The 16,778-nt window shown below is 47.5% G+C and overlaps 1 protein-coding gene across 3 annotated transcripts in view; it reads left to right on the forward strand.

The window, feature by feature from the left end:
- palm1a (paralemmin 1a) overlaps positions 1-16,778 on the forward strand; it is a 303,084-nt gene that overhangs the window by 107,545 nt on the left and 178,761 nt on the right. Inside the window, exon 1 of one of the 3 annotated variants that reach the window (XM_080213251.1) lies at positions 1,124-1,281. The exons of the other annotated variants lie outside the window; for them this stretch is intronic. The gene's annotated coding sequence lies outside the window, so the exon portion shown is untranslated. Of the gene's footprint in view, positions 1-1,123; positions 1,282-16,778 lie in introns of those variants that run through there. 3 annotated transcript variants of the gene reach the window in all.

The raw sequence follows: 16,778 nt of genomic DNA on the forward strand, positions 1-16,778 counted from the left end.
GCTTATCAAATGGGTTGGTTTCTGCTGGATGGTGTCAAGCGTCTGGAGCTGCATCCATCCAGGCAAGTGGAGAGTATTCCATTGCATTCCTGGCTTGAGCCTTTTGGGAAGTCATTGGGGATTCCGGATGTTTCTCTGCTCATAATTCCCAGTTTTTGACCTACTGTTATTGCCACAGTAGTTATATAACTGGTGCGGTTATTTTCCTGGTCATTCCACATGGCCATGAATCCTGATGTTCAAGCAGAGTTTGGGAGACTATGGGTGGGATTTTCCAGCCCTGTTTGCCCCTTAACTGGAAAATCCCATCTGAGGTTAATGGACCATTGACTGATCCATCCCTTGCCCGCTCCGATTCCCGTGGTAAGCGGGATGGGATAATTCCCTTCAATTGAATAGAGTGAGCTTACCATAGAACCGTAGAAACCGCACAGTACAGAAAGAGTCCATTCGGCCCATCGAGTCTGCACTGACCACAATCCCACCCAGGCCCTACCCCCGTATCCCTACATATTATACCCACTAATCCCTCTAACCTACACATCTCAGGACACTAATCCCTCTAACCTACACATCTCAGGCAATTTCTCAGCATGGCCAATCAACCTAACCCACACATCTTTGGACTGTGGGAGGAAACCCACGCAGACACGAGGAGAATGTGCAAACTCCACACAGACAGTGACCCGAGCTGGGAATCGAACCCAGGTCCCTGGGGCTGCGAAGCAGCAGTGCTAACCACCGTGCTACTGTGCCGCCTGTGGAGAGATCTGAGGACAAAGGGTTTAAATTGAATGAATAGTGAGGATCAGATTGGGAGACAGCACAGGTCAGCCCGAGAAACAACCATTTCAATCTTTTTCCACCGAGTTGATGTTTTGTTGCTCGCTTCCAAGTCAATAAATTTATCAACAGCGCTCAGATTTAACAGTGTCCATGAACTTCCTGACATCTGCTGTTCACGGGAAGCCAGAAATCCCACAGCCGGGTCTCTGCCAGGAACAATGTCTGTCTATGAGCTCAGTGAACAGGTTCCAGTGTGTCACATAGACAGGGGGCAGCCATTTTAACTAGTCGATTATCAACCTGACTGGACACACTGTTGACAGATTCTCCAACTAAACAATGAATAAATCAACCTTTATTGAGAAATCAAGCCAAGAGCTCAGAGTTCAGATCTCACCACAGCTGATTTTAAACTGGACGGAAGATGAGATAAGCGGAGACATTCTGAGCCACACTTTTCAAATCCTGTAGGTAACTATCAGAAGGGAAAAGAAGGTAAGGGATTTTATCGTGACTTTGTTTCATTTACTAAAGCAAGTGGTGACCAAATTGGCTAAAACCAGATCTGGTAACTACTGCTGCCTTAGAAGCATAGAAACCAGAGAAATTATACAACTTAAACGGCCTAACTTGTCCACGCCCTTTCTCATCCCACCTTCCTGCACACAACTCTCAGCCCCGCAAATTACAGCACTTAAGGTGCAGATCCAGCTACTTTTAAAAGAGTTTAGGGTCTCTGCCCTCACCACCAACCCCAGCAGCAAGTTCCAGCCACCTACCATCCTCTGTCTCCTACCATCCTCTGTGCAAAACATTTCTCGATGCGGAGATGCCGGCGTTGGACTGGGGCAAACACAGTAAGAAGTCTGGCAACCCCAGGTTTAAGTCCAACTGACTCATTTGATAGTAAACTCACAAGCTTTCTATGGTGAGATCCCCGGGGTACTATCTTTGATCTCTTGATTACTAGCCCAGTAACAATACCACGAAGATACTGCCTCCCTAATTGTGAGGAGATTGGATTACAAAAGCAAGGAATCCCCAGCTCAGTAAATTGGACTTATATCCGGAATCACACAGTCGCAACATTGCAGAACGAGGTCATTTGGCTCATTGTGTCTGTGCCTGTTCGCCAATTAAGCATCATAATTTAATGCCATCTTCCTGTATCCCTGCACATTATTTCTATTCAAGTTATTATAGGATCATAGAACCCTACAGTGCAGAAAAAGGCCTTTCGGCCCATTGAGTCTGCACTGACCACAATCCCACCCAGGCCCTACTCCCATATCCCTACATATTATACCCACTAATCCCTCTAACCTACACATCCCTGGACACTAAGGGGCAATTTCTTAGCACGGCCAATCAACCTAACCCGCACATCTTTGGACTGTGGGAGGAAACCGGAGCACCCGGAGGAAACCCACGCAGACACGAGGAGAATGTGCAAACTCCACACAGACAGTGACCCGAGCCAGGAATCAAACCCAGGTCTCTGGAGCTGTGAAGCAGCAGTGCTAACCACTGTGCTACCGTGCCACCCATTATCTAATGCCCTCTTGAATGCCTCAATTGAACCTATCTCCACCACACTTCCAGGCAGAGCATTGCGGACCCAATCCACTCATTGTGTGAGAAACAAAATTTTCACGTCCCATTTGTTTTACAAATAATATAAAACCAGCGCCCTCTCATTCTTGATCCTTTTACAAGTGAGAACAGTTTCTCCCTCGCTACTCTGATCAGCTTCCTCATGAACATTTCTATCAAATCTCCTCTGAGCCTTCTTCTCTCCAAGGAGAACAGTCCCAACCTCTCCAATCTATCCTCATCACTGAAGCTTCTCATCCATGGAACCATTCTTGTAAATTTCTTCTGCACTCTCTCCAATGGGTTCACATCCTTCCTATATTGCGGTACCCAGAACTGTACACAGTATCCCAGCTGAGATCTAACTACGGTCCTGTACCGGTTTAGCATTATCTCCTTGATCTTTTACGCTACGTCCCTATTAATAAAACCTAGAATTTCTTGGCAGTCAGAAAGATGAGATGTGATCTTACTGAAATAGATGAGATTCTGAAAAGGCTTCACAGAGTAAACACAGGTTGTCTGGGGGAATCTAGAACATGGGGGGGCGGGGGGCATCATTTCAGGACCAGGGGTTGATCATTTAGGACTGAGAAGAGGAAATCTTTTCCACTCAGAGGTTTGAGCAACTTAGAAACAGTGCATGCTCCATCATTGAATATATTTGAGGCTCAGGTGAAGTTTTGAACTCAGGGAATCAGGAGATATGGGGAATGAGCAGGGGAGATGGAGTTGAGACAGAAAATCAGCCACGTTTGTACAGAATGGCGGAGCAGGTTCTGAATTCTCGATTTACAGCTGGAGACTCTGAAAGACGGAAGGCCAATCAAAGTGAGGAACTATCAATCGCTCTCCCTTGGGCTCTTATACACACCTCCTGGGTTACAGCAGAGGGACAGAGGGATCCTATGATCCTATGGTATGAAGGAAGGCCTCAAAAGCTGTGACCTTTTTACAAACAAGCTTAGGTGCATTCCAAAAAGTGAGGTGCATGCCAATGAGGGAGGCGCACCTCAGTGAGGGAGGGTGTGTTCCAATGAGGGAGGTCTTCTCCAAAGAGGGAGAGATATGTTCCAATGAGGGAGGTATGTTCCAATGAGGGAGGTGTGTTCCAATGAGGGAGGTGTGTTCCAATGAGGGAGGGTGTATTCCAATGAGGGAGGTGTGTTCCAATGAGGGAGGGTGTGTTCCAATGAGGGAGAGTGTGTTCCAATGAGGGAGGTGTGTTCCAATGAAGGAGAGGTGTGTTCCAATGAGGGAGATGTGTCCAAATGAGGGAGAGGTGTGTTCCAGTGAAGGAGGTGTGTTCCAATGAGGGAGAGGTGTGTTCCAATGAGGGAGAAGTGTGTTCCAATGAGGGAGAGGTGTGTTCCAATGAGGGAGAGGTGTGTTACAATGAGGGAGAGGTGTGTTCCAATGAGGGAGGTGTGTTCCAATGAGGGAGAGGTGTGTTCCAATGAGGGAGAGGTGTGTTCCAATGAGGGAGGTGTGTCCCAATGAGGGAGAGGTGTGTTCCAGTGAAGGAGGTGTGTTCCAATGAGGGAGCGGTGTGTTCCAATGAGGGAGAGGTGTGTTCCAATGAGGGAGAAGTGTGTTCCAATGAGGGAGGTGTGTTCCAATGAGGGAGAGGTGTGTTCCAGTGAAGGAGGTGCGTTCCAATGAGGGAGAGGTGTGTTCCAATGAGGGAGAGGTGTGTTCCAATGAGGGAGGTGTGTTCCAATGAGGGAGAGGTGTGTTCCAATGAGGGAGAGGTGTGTTCCAATGAGGGAGAGGTGTGTTCCAATGAGGGAGGTGTGTCCCAATGAGGGAGAGGTGTGTTCCAGTGAAGGAGGTGTGTTCCAATGAGGGAGCGGTGTGTTCCAATGAGGGAGAGGTGTGTTCCAATGAGGGAGAAGTGTGTCCCAATGAGGGAGAGGTGTGTTCCAGTGAGGGAGGTGCGTTCCAATGAGGGAGAGGTGTGTTCCAATGAGGGAGAGGTGTGTTCCAATGAGGGAGAGGTGTGTTCCAATGAGGGAGGTGTGTTCCAATGAGGGAGAGGTGTGTTCCAATGAGGGAGGTGTGTTCCAATGAGGGAGAGGTGTGTTCCAATGAGGGAGAGGTGTGTTCCAATGAGGGAGAGGTGTGTTCCAATGAGGGAAGTGTTCTCCAAAGAGAGACTCGAGGAATGAAATTAGCTGAGCAAAATGACCAGCCGGTGTCAGGCTGCAAAAGGATGTGGGCTTTTCATCTCCAGCACAGAGTTCAATCCCAGAATGGTTTCATTTCCTGCACCCCACTCACCCCCCGCCCAGATTACACACAGAGATTACTCAATAAGAAAGTCAGTCCAGCTGCAAAACTGGACTTGTAATAAAAATAACAGACAAAACAATATTGAAAGAAGAGGCCTCCGCAGGAACTCGCTGCTGTGCTGAAAGATTTAGCAGCCTTGCACTTGGCCGCAGTGATGGGATTAGAGCTTGCAGAAGGTTTCCATGGTCACCGCTTTTGGCTCCCGAATATGTTTTTCCCCTCATTTCCCGTGCCAAGCTTAGGAGCCAGATCAGTGTGAGGAAGTTGATTCTGTGAGTGAGTGAGTGCTTTTTCCCCCCAGTCCGTAATTATTTGGAGATCTGGGAGAGAGTTTGGGAATCAGGTTTCTCCGCAGCGGAGAGTGTTGTTGATAAATGAATGTTGTCAGCCAAACAGATCCTACTGAACCATTCCCAGTGTACTAATTCAAGGGATTAGCTCAACTTCATCAATTTCTTTCGGTGTCCCGCCCAAGGAACTGGAACTGTGATGTATTTCAACGTACATTTTGTTCTCAAGTACTCCAGAGAGCTCAGCTCGTGATCCAGAACGACACTCCCAGTTCATTGGAAAGGCGCTGCTGCAGTGTTGCAAGTTGTTGGGTATTAAAGAACCCAGAGCTCCATTTGCCCTCTCAGGCGGGGACGAAAAGGATCCGTGGCAAGATGTCAAATAAAGCCAGGGGAGTCCTGCTGGCCAAATGTTTCCCCCTCAGCCAGCGTCGCTGAAAGTAATCTCTGGGTATTATCTCTTAGCTGTTTGTGGCAGCTTGCTGTGCACAGTTTGGCTGCCTTTCTTGCTAAAAGAGCGATCACACTTTGAAAGTATACGGTCCACTGTAAAGTGGGTGGCATGGTGGCGGAATGCTTGGCATTGCAGCCTCACAGCTCCAGGTTCAATTCCGGCCTCTGGTGACTGTCCATGCGGAGTTTGCGCATTCTCCCCGTGTCTGCGTGGGTTTCCTCCGGGTGCTCTGGTTTCCTCCCACACTCCAAAGATTGTGCGGGTTGAGTTGATTGGCCATGCTAAATCGCCCCGTAGTGTCAGGGGGATTAGCGAGGTAAATATATGGGGTTACAGGGATAGGAACCGTTTGTGGTCAGTGCAGGCTTGATGGGCTGAATGGCCACCTTCTGCACTGTAGGGATCCTATGTAAAGCATTTCCAAGATCACTGTACAAATGCCTTGCCTTTAGATCTCATTTTGACTTGTCCAAGCTTAAACTGGGCTATAGTAGTTTATTGCCTCATATACTGACATAAAAATAATCCCACAGTGATCTGTGCTGCACTTTGACACAAGTCCATGTATCAGGGTGTGGCTGGGAATCTCCCACTGTCCAGCTGGGGTACAGGACAAACCCCTGCTTTCTCTGTTGTTGGCGTATTCCTGGAAAAGGCAGGTTCTGGACAATATTTTGCGAGCTGGAATGACAGTGATGTTTGGTACCTGTTTAAGATCAGCAGGTTAGCCCAATTCTTTAAAGATTAGCCAAAAAACTGACTCAGCAGTGCTCACAGACTGGGATGCTAACATCAGGCTCGTTTCCAAGACACAGACATTTTGTTGATGATTTTTTGAGATCAAAACCAGGATATCAATACCAGGAAAAGGAAGGCTCTCATTTCAGACTCTTATGTACTCATTCCCACAGCAGCCAATACACAAAATATAGTGTTCACCTTTTTATCTCTTCCCCAACAATATTATTCAGCTCCTGGTCTCAAAGATGCGTCGGATGATGGATTAGCCATTGGTTTTATGACAATCGGCGATAGTTTCATTATCACCATTATTGAGACTGGATTATAGAACATAGAACATAGAACACTACAGCACAAACAGGCCCTTCGGCCCACAAGTTGCGCCGATCACATCTATACCTACCAAGCCATAGAACTATCTGTAACTCCCAATCCCAATAGATCCCATATACTCATCCAGAAGTCTTCTAAAAGACCCCAGCAAATTCGCCTCCACCACCACCGACGGCAGCCGATTCCACTCACTCACCACCCTCTGAGTGAAAAACTTACCCCTAACATCTCCTCTGTACCTGCTCCCCAGCACCTTAAACCTGTGTCCTCTCGTGGCGACCATTTCAGCCCTGGGAAATAGCCTCTGAGAATCCACCCTATCTATTCCTCTCAACATCTTATAAACCTCTATCAGGTCGCCTCTCAACCTTCGTCTCTACAGGGAGAAGAGACTGAGCTCCCTCAACCTATCTTCATAAGGCATGCCTCCCAATCCAGGCAACATCCTTGTAAATCTCCTCTGCACCCTCTCAATAGCTTCCACATCCTTCCTGTAGTGAGGCGACCAGAACTGCGCACAGTACTCCAAGTGGGGTCTGACAAGGGTCTTATAAAGTTGCAGCATTACCTCCCGACTCCTAAACTCAATCCCTCGATTAATGAAGGCCAGTACACCATACGCCTTCTTGACCACATCCTCCACCTGCGAGGCTGATTTAAGAGCCCTATGCACCTGGACCCCAAGGTCCTTCTGATCCTCTGCACTAAGAGTCCTACCCTTGATAGTGTACTCCTGCATCCCATTGGTCCTGCCAAAATGGACCACTACACATTTATCCAGGTTGAAGTCCATCTGCCACTTCTCCACCCAGTGTCACATCCTATCTATGTCTTGCTGCAACTTCTGACATCCCTCCAGACTATCCACAACACCACCAACCTTCGCGTCGTCTATGAAATCTATGTTTCAGATTTATTTATTAAATTTACACTTGCCATGGTGGGATTTGAACCCGTGTCCCCAGAGCATTAGCCGGGGCTCCGATTACTAATCCAGTGACATTACCACTGCACCACCATTACAAAATTAATTGATTTGCTCTTAATTTTCCCCTAATCAGTGGCCTAATCAATGAAGTTCAAATGCCAATTCCTGCAGTGAGTATCGCTGTGAGGATACCTCTTCACTCAAACGGTGGTGAATCTCTGGAATTCTCTGCCTGTTGAAGTGGTGGAGGCTACCTCGTTGAATATATTTAAGTCACGGGTAGGTAGGTTTCTGATAGACAAGGGGATTAAGGGTTATGGGGAGAAAGCGGGAAAGTGGAACTGAGCCACGACAGATCAGCCATGATCTTATTGAATGGCGGGGCAGGCTCGAAGGGCTAGATGGCCGACTCCTGCTCCTATTTCTGATGTTCTTATGATAGGGGCTCCATTTCCACCCAATTTTTGCTGAAGCTTCAAATCCCACGTTGTTGATTCCCCGCAGGATTTGATCTCCCGCTTTCTGGCGCTCGTCTCCCCATTTCCTTCCTTGAATTTGACATGAAGTAAACACTCAGCTTCCCTCAGCATGCCGGACTGACTGAGAACAGCCCCTTCCCTCGATATGCTGCATAAATCAGCCCCTGCTGTGATCGTAAATTGAGTAAGAAGTCTCACAACATCAGGTTAACCTAGCGTTGTGAGACTCCTCACTGTGCTTACCCCAGTCCAACACCAGCATCTCCACATCATTGTAAATTGACCCATATCAGCGTAAATCTCTGTCACCCTGTTTAAATCTCTGGAATTCTCTGCCCGTTGAAGTGGTGGAGGCTGCCTCGCTAAATATATTTAAGACGCGGGTTGATGGGTTTTTGATAGGAGAGGGGATTAAGGGTTATGGGGAGAGGGTGGGAATGTGGAACTGAGCCACGACAGATCAGCCATGATCTTATTGAATGGCGGGGCAGGCTCGAGGGGCTGGATGGCCTACTCCTGCTCCTATTTCTTATGTTCTTATGTTCTTAAACACCCTTTAAATACCCTGTTTAAAAACTCCCAACAAGAATAACTTTCAGCAAAAGGAGGGTTATAGGTAAGCCTATTTAGAGGGTTATAGGTAAGCCTAGTAATCTCTAAGGTAGGGATATGTTCGGCACAGATTTGTGGGCTGAAGGGCCTGTATTGTGCTGTAGATAGGAGGCCTGCTTCTCAACCACTTAGTAAAGTTCATCAATGCACAGGAAATGTCCCTGAAAGGGGCATAAAATAATCCAATTCTCATCACTCATCTGGTACCAGCAGCCCCTCCAGGAATATAATAATGTCAGTCCCAACCAAACAGCCAACCCCTCCCCCAACCCTCCTCACTCTGTACCCACCTCACTCTATACCCACTCCCTCTATACCCTCTCACTCTATACCCTCCCCCTCTCTCCACACCTCCACCTCACTCTGGACCTCTGCACTTCAAACCAATGTTGCATTCCATACCCCGCCCCTCACTCTCTGTGCCCGCTCTCTCACTACATAGAACATAGAACATTACAGCGCAGAACAGGCCCTTCGGCCCACGATGTTGCGCCGACCAGTTAAAAAACAATGACCCACTAACCTAAACCAATCCCTTTTCGTCCATAAACCTATCCATGGATCTCTTAAACGCCCCCAAACTAGGCACATTTACAACCGCAGCAGGCAGGGCATTCCAATCCCTCACCACCCTCTGGGTAAAAAACCTACCCCGGACATCCGTCCTATAACTACCCCCCCTTAATTTAAAGCCATGCCCAGCCCTTCCCACTCCTGAATCATTCTTGCTACAATTCCTCCACTCCCCCAACCTTCGCTCTCTCAGCAGGGGCTGGAGTTGTGCTGAATCTAGAAAACTCCAGAAGTGATATTCCGTGGGAATCCGTGTTGGGCTCCCTATAATTCGTCATTTATACAAATGACATAGATGATTATGTGGGGTGTAGGATTAGTAAGTTTGAGAATGACACAAAGATTGGACAGTTAAAAGTGAAGGTGGGGTGTCTTGGACTGCAAGAAGATATAGACGGAACGGTCAAATGGGCAGGTAAGTGGCAGATGGAATTTAACCCTGAAAAGTGTGAGGTGATACACTTTGGAAGGAGTAATTTGACCAGGAAGTATTCAATGAATGGTCGGACACTAGGAAGTTTTGTAGAACAAAGGAACCTTGGGGTGTTTGTCCACAGATCTCTGAAAGAAGAAGGGGATGTTAGTAGGATGGTGAAAAAGGGTCACTCACCTTCATCAATTGAGGCACAGATTACAAACGCAGAGAACATAAGAAATAGGAGCAGGAGTTGGCCATCTAGCCCTTCGAGCCTGCCCCGCCATTCAATAAGATCATGGCTGATCTGAAGTGGATCAGTTCCACTTTCCTGCTTTCTCCCCATAACCCTTAATTCCCTTGTCTATCAGAAACCTATCTACCCGTGTCTTAAATATATTCAGTGAGGTAGCCTCCACCACTTCAACGGGCAGAGAATTCCAGAGATTCACCACCCTTTGAGTGAAGAAGTTCCCTCTCAACTCTGATCTAAACTGCCCCCCCCTTATCTTGAGGCTGTGCCCTCTCGTCCTGCTATCCTTTCTAAGCGGGAAGAATCTCTCTACCTCTACCCTATCCACCCCCTTCATTATCTTATACATCTCTATAAGATCCCCCCTCATCCTTCTAAACTCCAACGAGTACAGACCCAGTCTATTCAATCTCTCTTCATAGTCCAACCCCCTCATCTCCGGTATCAGCCTAGTGAACCTTCTCTGCACTCTCTCCAAGGCCAATATATCCTTCCGCAAGTGCCTCCCTCAACAAGCAAAGTCATGTTGGAGTTGTATCGAACTTTGGTGAGGCCACAGCTGGAGTACTGTGTACAGCTCTGGTCGCCACATTATCGGAAGGATGTGATTGCACTGGAGGGGGTGCAGAGGAGATCCATCAGGATGCTGCCTGGGATGGAATGTTTAAGATATGAAGAGAGGTTGGGAAGGCTTGGGTTGTTTCCACTGGAGCAGAGAAGACTGAGGGGTGATTTGATCGAGGTGTACAAGATTATGACGGCCATGGAAAGAGTGGATAGGAGCAGCTGTTCCCCTTAGTTGAAGGGTCAGTCACCAGGGATCAATCTGAGGGGCAGGAGGTTTAAAGGGATTGCAGGGAAAAGGCTTTTTATCCAGAGGGCGCTGATTGTCTGGAAAGCACTGCCTGGGTTTATTTATTAGTCATAAGTAGGCTTACATTCACACCTCAATGAAGTTACTGTGAAAATCCCCTAGTTGCCACACTCCAGTGCCTGTTTGAGGGAAAATTAGCATGGCCAGTGCACCTAACCAGCACGTCTTTGGACAGTGGGAGGAAACCGGAGCACCCGGAGTAAACACGCACAGACACGGGGAGAATGTGCAAACTCCGCACAGACAGTGACCCAAGCCAGGAATTGAACCCAGGACCCTAGCAATGTGAGGCAGCAGTGCTCACCACTGTGCCACCAAGAGCGATAGAGGCTTCCTTTAAAAAGTACCTGGATGAGCACTTGGCATGTCGTAACCTACAAGACTATGGGCCAAATACTGGCAGATAGAATGAGCTGGGGGTTCAGGTATTACAGTGTGGATTTGGTGGGCCAATGAGCCTCTTCTGCACTGAATAAATCTACGGTTCAATGACTTGGGAGCCTTTTAAAAATGGTGGCTGGGACCTGGATTCCAGGCCCCATTCCCAGGGTTTTGGATTTTCGGGATTGCCTTTTCAAGGTGTGCGCTGGTTCAGGTCAAAAGCCCATACCCAACCTTCCCTGGTTGTCTCTGTTGCAGCTATCGGCCTGTCCTATTGCTCCACAGTGTTCGTAGAATTAGGCTCGCTTTTCAAAGAATCGCCATTCACGGCAATTCAGAGGTACTGTGAACCATAGACCACACGAGGAAACCTTTTGAGAAGTTAGTTACAAAGGTCCTCCTCATGCATGCAGACCAAGTTATGACCCTCCACCCAGCCCTACATGGCTCCTTGTGCTCCATAGGGCAAGCTGTGGCATTTCCATTGACCATTAAGAAGTACTTAGATGTGCCAAGACATGCAAGGCCAAGTGCCAATTGCTGGCAAGTGGGATTAGAATAGGTCAGTGGTTGTTTTTGACTGGCACAAACGCAATGGGCCACAGGACATTTTTTGTACTGTAGATTTCAATGAGTCCCTGACCCATTGTAAAAAACACTGAACTTATAGTGACAATAGGATATGTGCAAAAAAATCTTTAAAAATGACCACTCATAACTTTCCACTATGTTAAGAAAAAAGTCATTTTACTACAGGACAATAAAAGCTTCAATAATCCAGACCCTGACAACCTTTAATAGGTGAAACTGTAAGCACACGAAACTTCTGCACCTTGTTTTAACAAACCTGCCACATTTACCTGGCCTGCTCCTACATCTGATTCCAGTTTCAATTGTGGAAGGTGTCCCTCTGAGGTGGAATAGCAGCCATTCATCTGATAGCGACTATGGTGAGGAGAGATTGAGGAGACTGGGCCTCTATCCTCTCAAGTTTGGAACAATCAGAGGTGATTTCATTGAAGTATGTAAAGTTCCTACAGGGATCAACAGGGTAGATGCAAGAAGGACGTTTCCCCCAGCTGCGGGAGGGGGGCTAGATCCAGGTGACACAGCCTCAGAATGAGGGGCTAAGCCATTTAGGACTGGGATGAGGAGGAATTTCTTTGCTCAGAGGATGGTAAAGCTTTGGAATTCCCTATCTCGGGGGCTGTCTAAGCTTGGTCACTGAATATGACAGAGATGGATAGATTTCTCAATATTAAAGCTATCAAGGGATGAGGGGATGGCATGGATAAATGGTGTTGAGGTATTGAGGTGTTGAGGCAGCACAGCGGTTAGCACTGCTGCCTCACAGTGCTAGGGACCCGGGTTCAATTCCGGCCTTGGGTAACCATCTGTGCAGAGTTTGCACATTCTCCCCGTGTCTGCGTGGGTTTCCTCCGGGTGTTCCACTTTCCTCCCCAATCCAAAGATATGCTGGTTAGATGGATTGGCTACGCGGAATTGACCCTTTGTGTCAGGGGGATTAGCAGGGAAAATACATGGGATTACGGGCTTGGATGGGATTGTTGATCGATGGGCCAAATGGCCTCCCTCTGCTCTGTAGGGATTCTATGGTAAGATCAGCTATGATTTAGTTGAATGGCAGAACAGGTTCGAGGGGCAGAACGACTTCATCCTGCTCCTACTCCTTTTGATGGTAGATAGTGGTATTGTACATGTGGCTAAGTATTGTATGAATTTGATGATAGGATTTTGGTTCCCGATGGGTTAAGAGGCATCACCTTCTCCACGCATTCCAAAACCACAAACTCAACTGGCTATCTTTACTGTTCCTTCACGGCTAATCATCCTTCAGCCGAGATATAATCCGAGGCTGTGTCTGACCCTTCGACTTGTTGCTAAAGATCTCTTTGTCCAAGAGTGATAGGGAGTCCATCGAATAACATTCCGCCCCCCACCCAACATCACCAAGAAAACAAATGGACTAATTAGTCATTTGCAGTCTTCTGTTTCTGGGACCCTGCTGTGCATAAATAAGGTGGCTTGCCATCACCTTCTCAAGGGCAATTAGGGATGGGCAATAAAAGCTGCCCTTTCCAGCGAAGGTCAAATGAATGATTGAGAAAGGCTGCACTTCGAAGCAGTTTATTATTGGTGCAGTGCATGGAAGATTTCGAAGGGATGCCATCAATTAAAGACAGATTCTTCTGCCTTTACTTTCTGAAGTATGAATCAATGGTATTAACAGGGATGCTTTCTTCTGGAAGAACCCGTGATAGGGCTGACTGAAAGAGCTCTACAGATCAGCGCTGATGGCTCTTCCAGAGTTGGAAGGCTATTTGCTATCAAACAATGTTGCTTTTCAATATAAGTAAAACTCCTGAGTGCGGCTGACACAGACATCTAAACTATTCTGACCAGGAGATACCCTCGTGGCTGTTTAAGGGAATGTTTTTCCAAGTTTGTGACCTTTTTGAGCCAGTTCCCCTGCCAGAATTTTAGCTAAATAGATCTACTTGCTATCACAACCTTATACAGTTCCCAGTCCCCCTATTGCCTCCTGTTACTGCACTGGTCTCATGTACCCCCCACCTCATTACACAACAACATTAATATTCACACTGTTGCTATCTGGTTACAAAGAACAACACAGCACGGGAAACAGGCCCTTCGGCCCAACGAGCCCATGCCGCCATCTTAACAATGTATTTTTCCTACACCTCCCTTGACCCATGTCTATGCTTATGGTACCCCCATTGGAAACCAGATTCAGGGGAGAATAATTCAGGGGCAATTTGTTACACCAATCAGCCTAAGAGCACATCTTTGGGGTGTGGGAGGAAACCGGAGCACCCGGAGGAAACCCACGCAAGCACGGGGAGAATGCGCAAACTCCCACAGACACCGGTCCAAATCCATGTATCTGCACAGCTAACAGATACATGGATAGTACAGTGACCTTAAAGAGAACGGTAATGGCTGAATTCCCCAGCCTCACTCTAAGCTGCTTTGACATTTCAGATCCTTTTCGCAAACAGCAGCAATGAAAAATGTCAACATTAGGTAGGTACTGAGGGTACGCAGCACTGACAGTGTGCCATCTCTCTGATAGGACAGTACCCCAAAATTCTGCCTCTGAAATGTATGTTGAAGATCTTTGGCACTATGGAGCAGGGAAATATCATAGAAATCATGGAAACCCTACAGTACAGAAAGAGGCCATTCGGCCCATCGAGTCAGCACTGACCACAATCCCACCCAAGCCCTACCCCCATATCCATAGAACATAGAACATTACAGCGCAGTATAGGCCCTTCGGCCCTCGATGTTGCGCTGACCAGTGGAACCAATCTAATGACCCTCTAACCTAAACTATTCCAATGTTATCCATATGCCTATCCACTGACTATTTGAATGCCCTTAAAGTTGGCGAGCCCACAACTGCTGCAGGCAGGGCATTCCACGCCCTTACTACCCTCTGAGTAAAGAACCTACCTCTGACATCCATCCTATAATTACCACCCCTTAATTTAAAGCTATACCCGGACATATTTTACCTCTATCTATGCATCTACGGTCAATTTAGCACAGCCAATCCACCTAACCTACACATCTTTGGACTGTGAATCTTGGTATCTTGGTGAATAGAAACAGGATCTCTACAATCCAAAAGGCCCATTGAGCCTGCACTCCCCCCCAGGCCTAGTCCCATATATTTACCCTCCTAATCCCTCTGACACTAGGGTGCAATTTAACATGGCCAATCAAACTAATCCGTGCATCTTTGGAGTGTGGGAGGAAACCCACGCAGACATGGGGAGAACATGCAAACTTCACACAGGCAGTGACCCGAGGCCACAATTAAACCCAGGTCCCTGTTACAGTGAGACAGGAGTGCTAACTACAGTGCCTCCAGCAAACACCTAACACCTTAAAATCTAATCATTTATCTCACTGTTTTTAGTGCAAGCTTGTGTACAGCATAGAATCAGGCCAATCAGCCCAATCACTCCATGCTAGCTCTTCTAATGCTCTTGACCATGTTTACCCATCTAACTCTCTCACCATAACCCTCTGCTCCCTTCTCCCTCATACTCCTGTCCGGTTTCCACTTAAATCTATCACTACGGGCGCAACAGTGCCACAGTGGTGAGCACTTGTGCCTCACAGCACCAGGGACCCAGGTTTGATTCCTGGCTTGGGTCACTGATTGTGCGGAGTTTGTACATTCTCCCTGTGTCTGCATGGGTTTCGTCCCGGTGCTCCTTTTTCCTTTCATAGGCCAAAGATGTGGGTTAGGCGCATTGGCCATGCTAATTTGCCTCTTAGTGTAGGTTAGAGGGATTAGCGAGGTAAATATGTGGGGTCATGGGAATAGGGCCTGGATGAAATCATTGTAGGTGTAGAGTAAATGGGCCAAATGGCCTTCTTCTGCACTGTAGATATTCTATGATCTATATAAGAACAAAGACCAAAGAACAACACAGCATGGGAAACAGGCCCTTCGGCCCAATGAGCCTGTGCCGCCATTTCAACATTGTGAGTCCCCTCTTCCACCCATGACCCTTGTCTACGCTTCTGGCACTCCACATTGGAAGCCAGATTGAGGGGAGACTAATTTAGGGACAATTTGTTACACCAATCAGCCTATGGGCACATCTTTGGGGTGTGGGAGGAAACCGGAGCACCCGGAGAAAACCCACGCAAGCATGGGGAGAATGTGCAAACTCCCACAGACACCGGCCCAAATCCATGTATCTGCACAGCAATCAGTGATAGTTACTGAGCTGTCGTGTTGCCCGTCAGTTGGTCCAGTTTAAGCGTACACTAACGACGTGAAGCACTGGGCAACTCTCGAAGCAACATCCAAGAGCAGCCCTCGCACGACCCACCGCGTGTATGCCCCTTGTTGGACAACAAGGCGGACCCAATCACGTGTGGATTAAAAGAGAAAAACATCAATAACATGCACATCCTTATACAAACATTCAAGGGAATCCCCAGAAGCTCAAAAGTAAAACAAGTGAGCCAGAAAATATGTTGGAAGGTCCATAGGAATCAGTTGATTCCCAGGGACGTCCCAAGGCTCTTGATCCTTATTTAAAACAGTCTCCTATATCCCTCCATCTCCATCCCGCTCATGTGCCTATCTAAGTATCCCTTAAACACTTCAACTTCTCGCCGTGGCAATGAGTTCCACATTCTCAGCACTCTTTAAGTAAGGAATGTCCCACTGGATTTCTTGATGACTGTCTTATCTTGAAAGTCTCTAGTTATGCTCTTCCCCAACAAGTGGCAACATTCCCTCCATACCCAGTCTATCACAACCTTTCACCATTTGGGAGACTCTTAGCTCTGTTCACAGAGAAGGGAGTCAGTCTGTTCCTGCTCCTGGTGTGTCTACCCTCACGTTTCTGGGCAATCCTTTCCGTTTTGCGCGTAAAGAGACATGAACTGAATTTTCCCGGATATCAGCAAAGGCTGATGTCAGGCTGGGAAAGGAGCGATCGGAGTTCTCTGGTCATTCACATCCCACTGCTTGCCGCTGCCAGTAGGGATGGAGAATTTGGCGTTCGGCCAAATATCCATTCACTGTGAGCGAGATCAGAAAATCCAGCTCAACATCAAAGACACTGGCAACGTTTCTCCAACGTATAGCACTGGATATACGCCGGGATCTTACCGCTACCCCCACCATAGGAATCAGAGCAAGCGAGGGGTGGACAATGAGAAGGTCCACTTGGATGGGATTTCACGGTTTCAGGATGAGC

This window comes from Carcharhinus amblyrhynchos, chromosome 26, assembly GCF_965287045.1.
Source record: "Carcharhinus amblyrhynchos chromosome 26, sCarAmb.v2.hapA, whole genome shotgun sequence".
Classification (NCBI taxonomy): domain Eukaryota; kingdom Metazoa; phylum Chordata; class Chondrichthyes; order Carcharhiniformes; family Carcharhinidae; genus Carcharhinus; species Carcharhinus amblyrhynchos.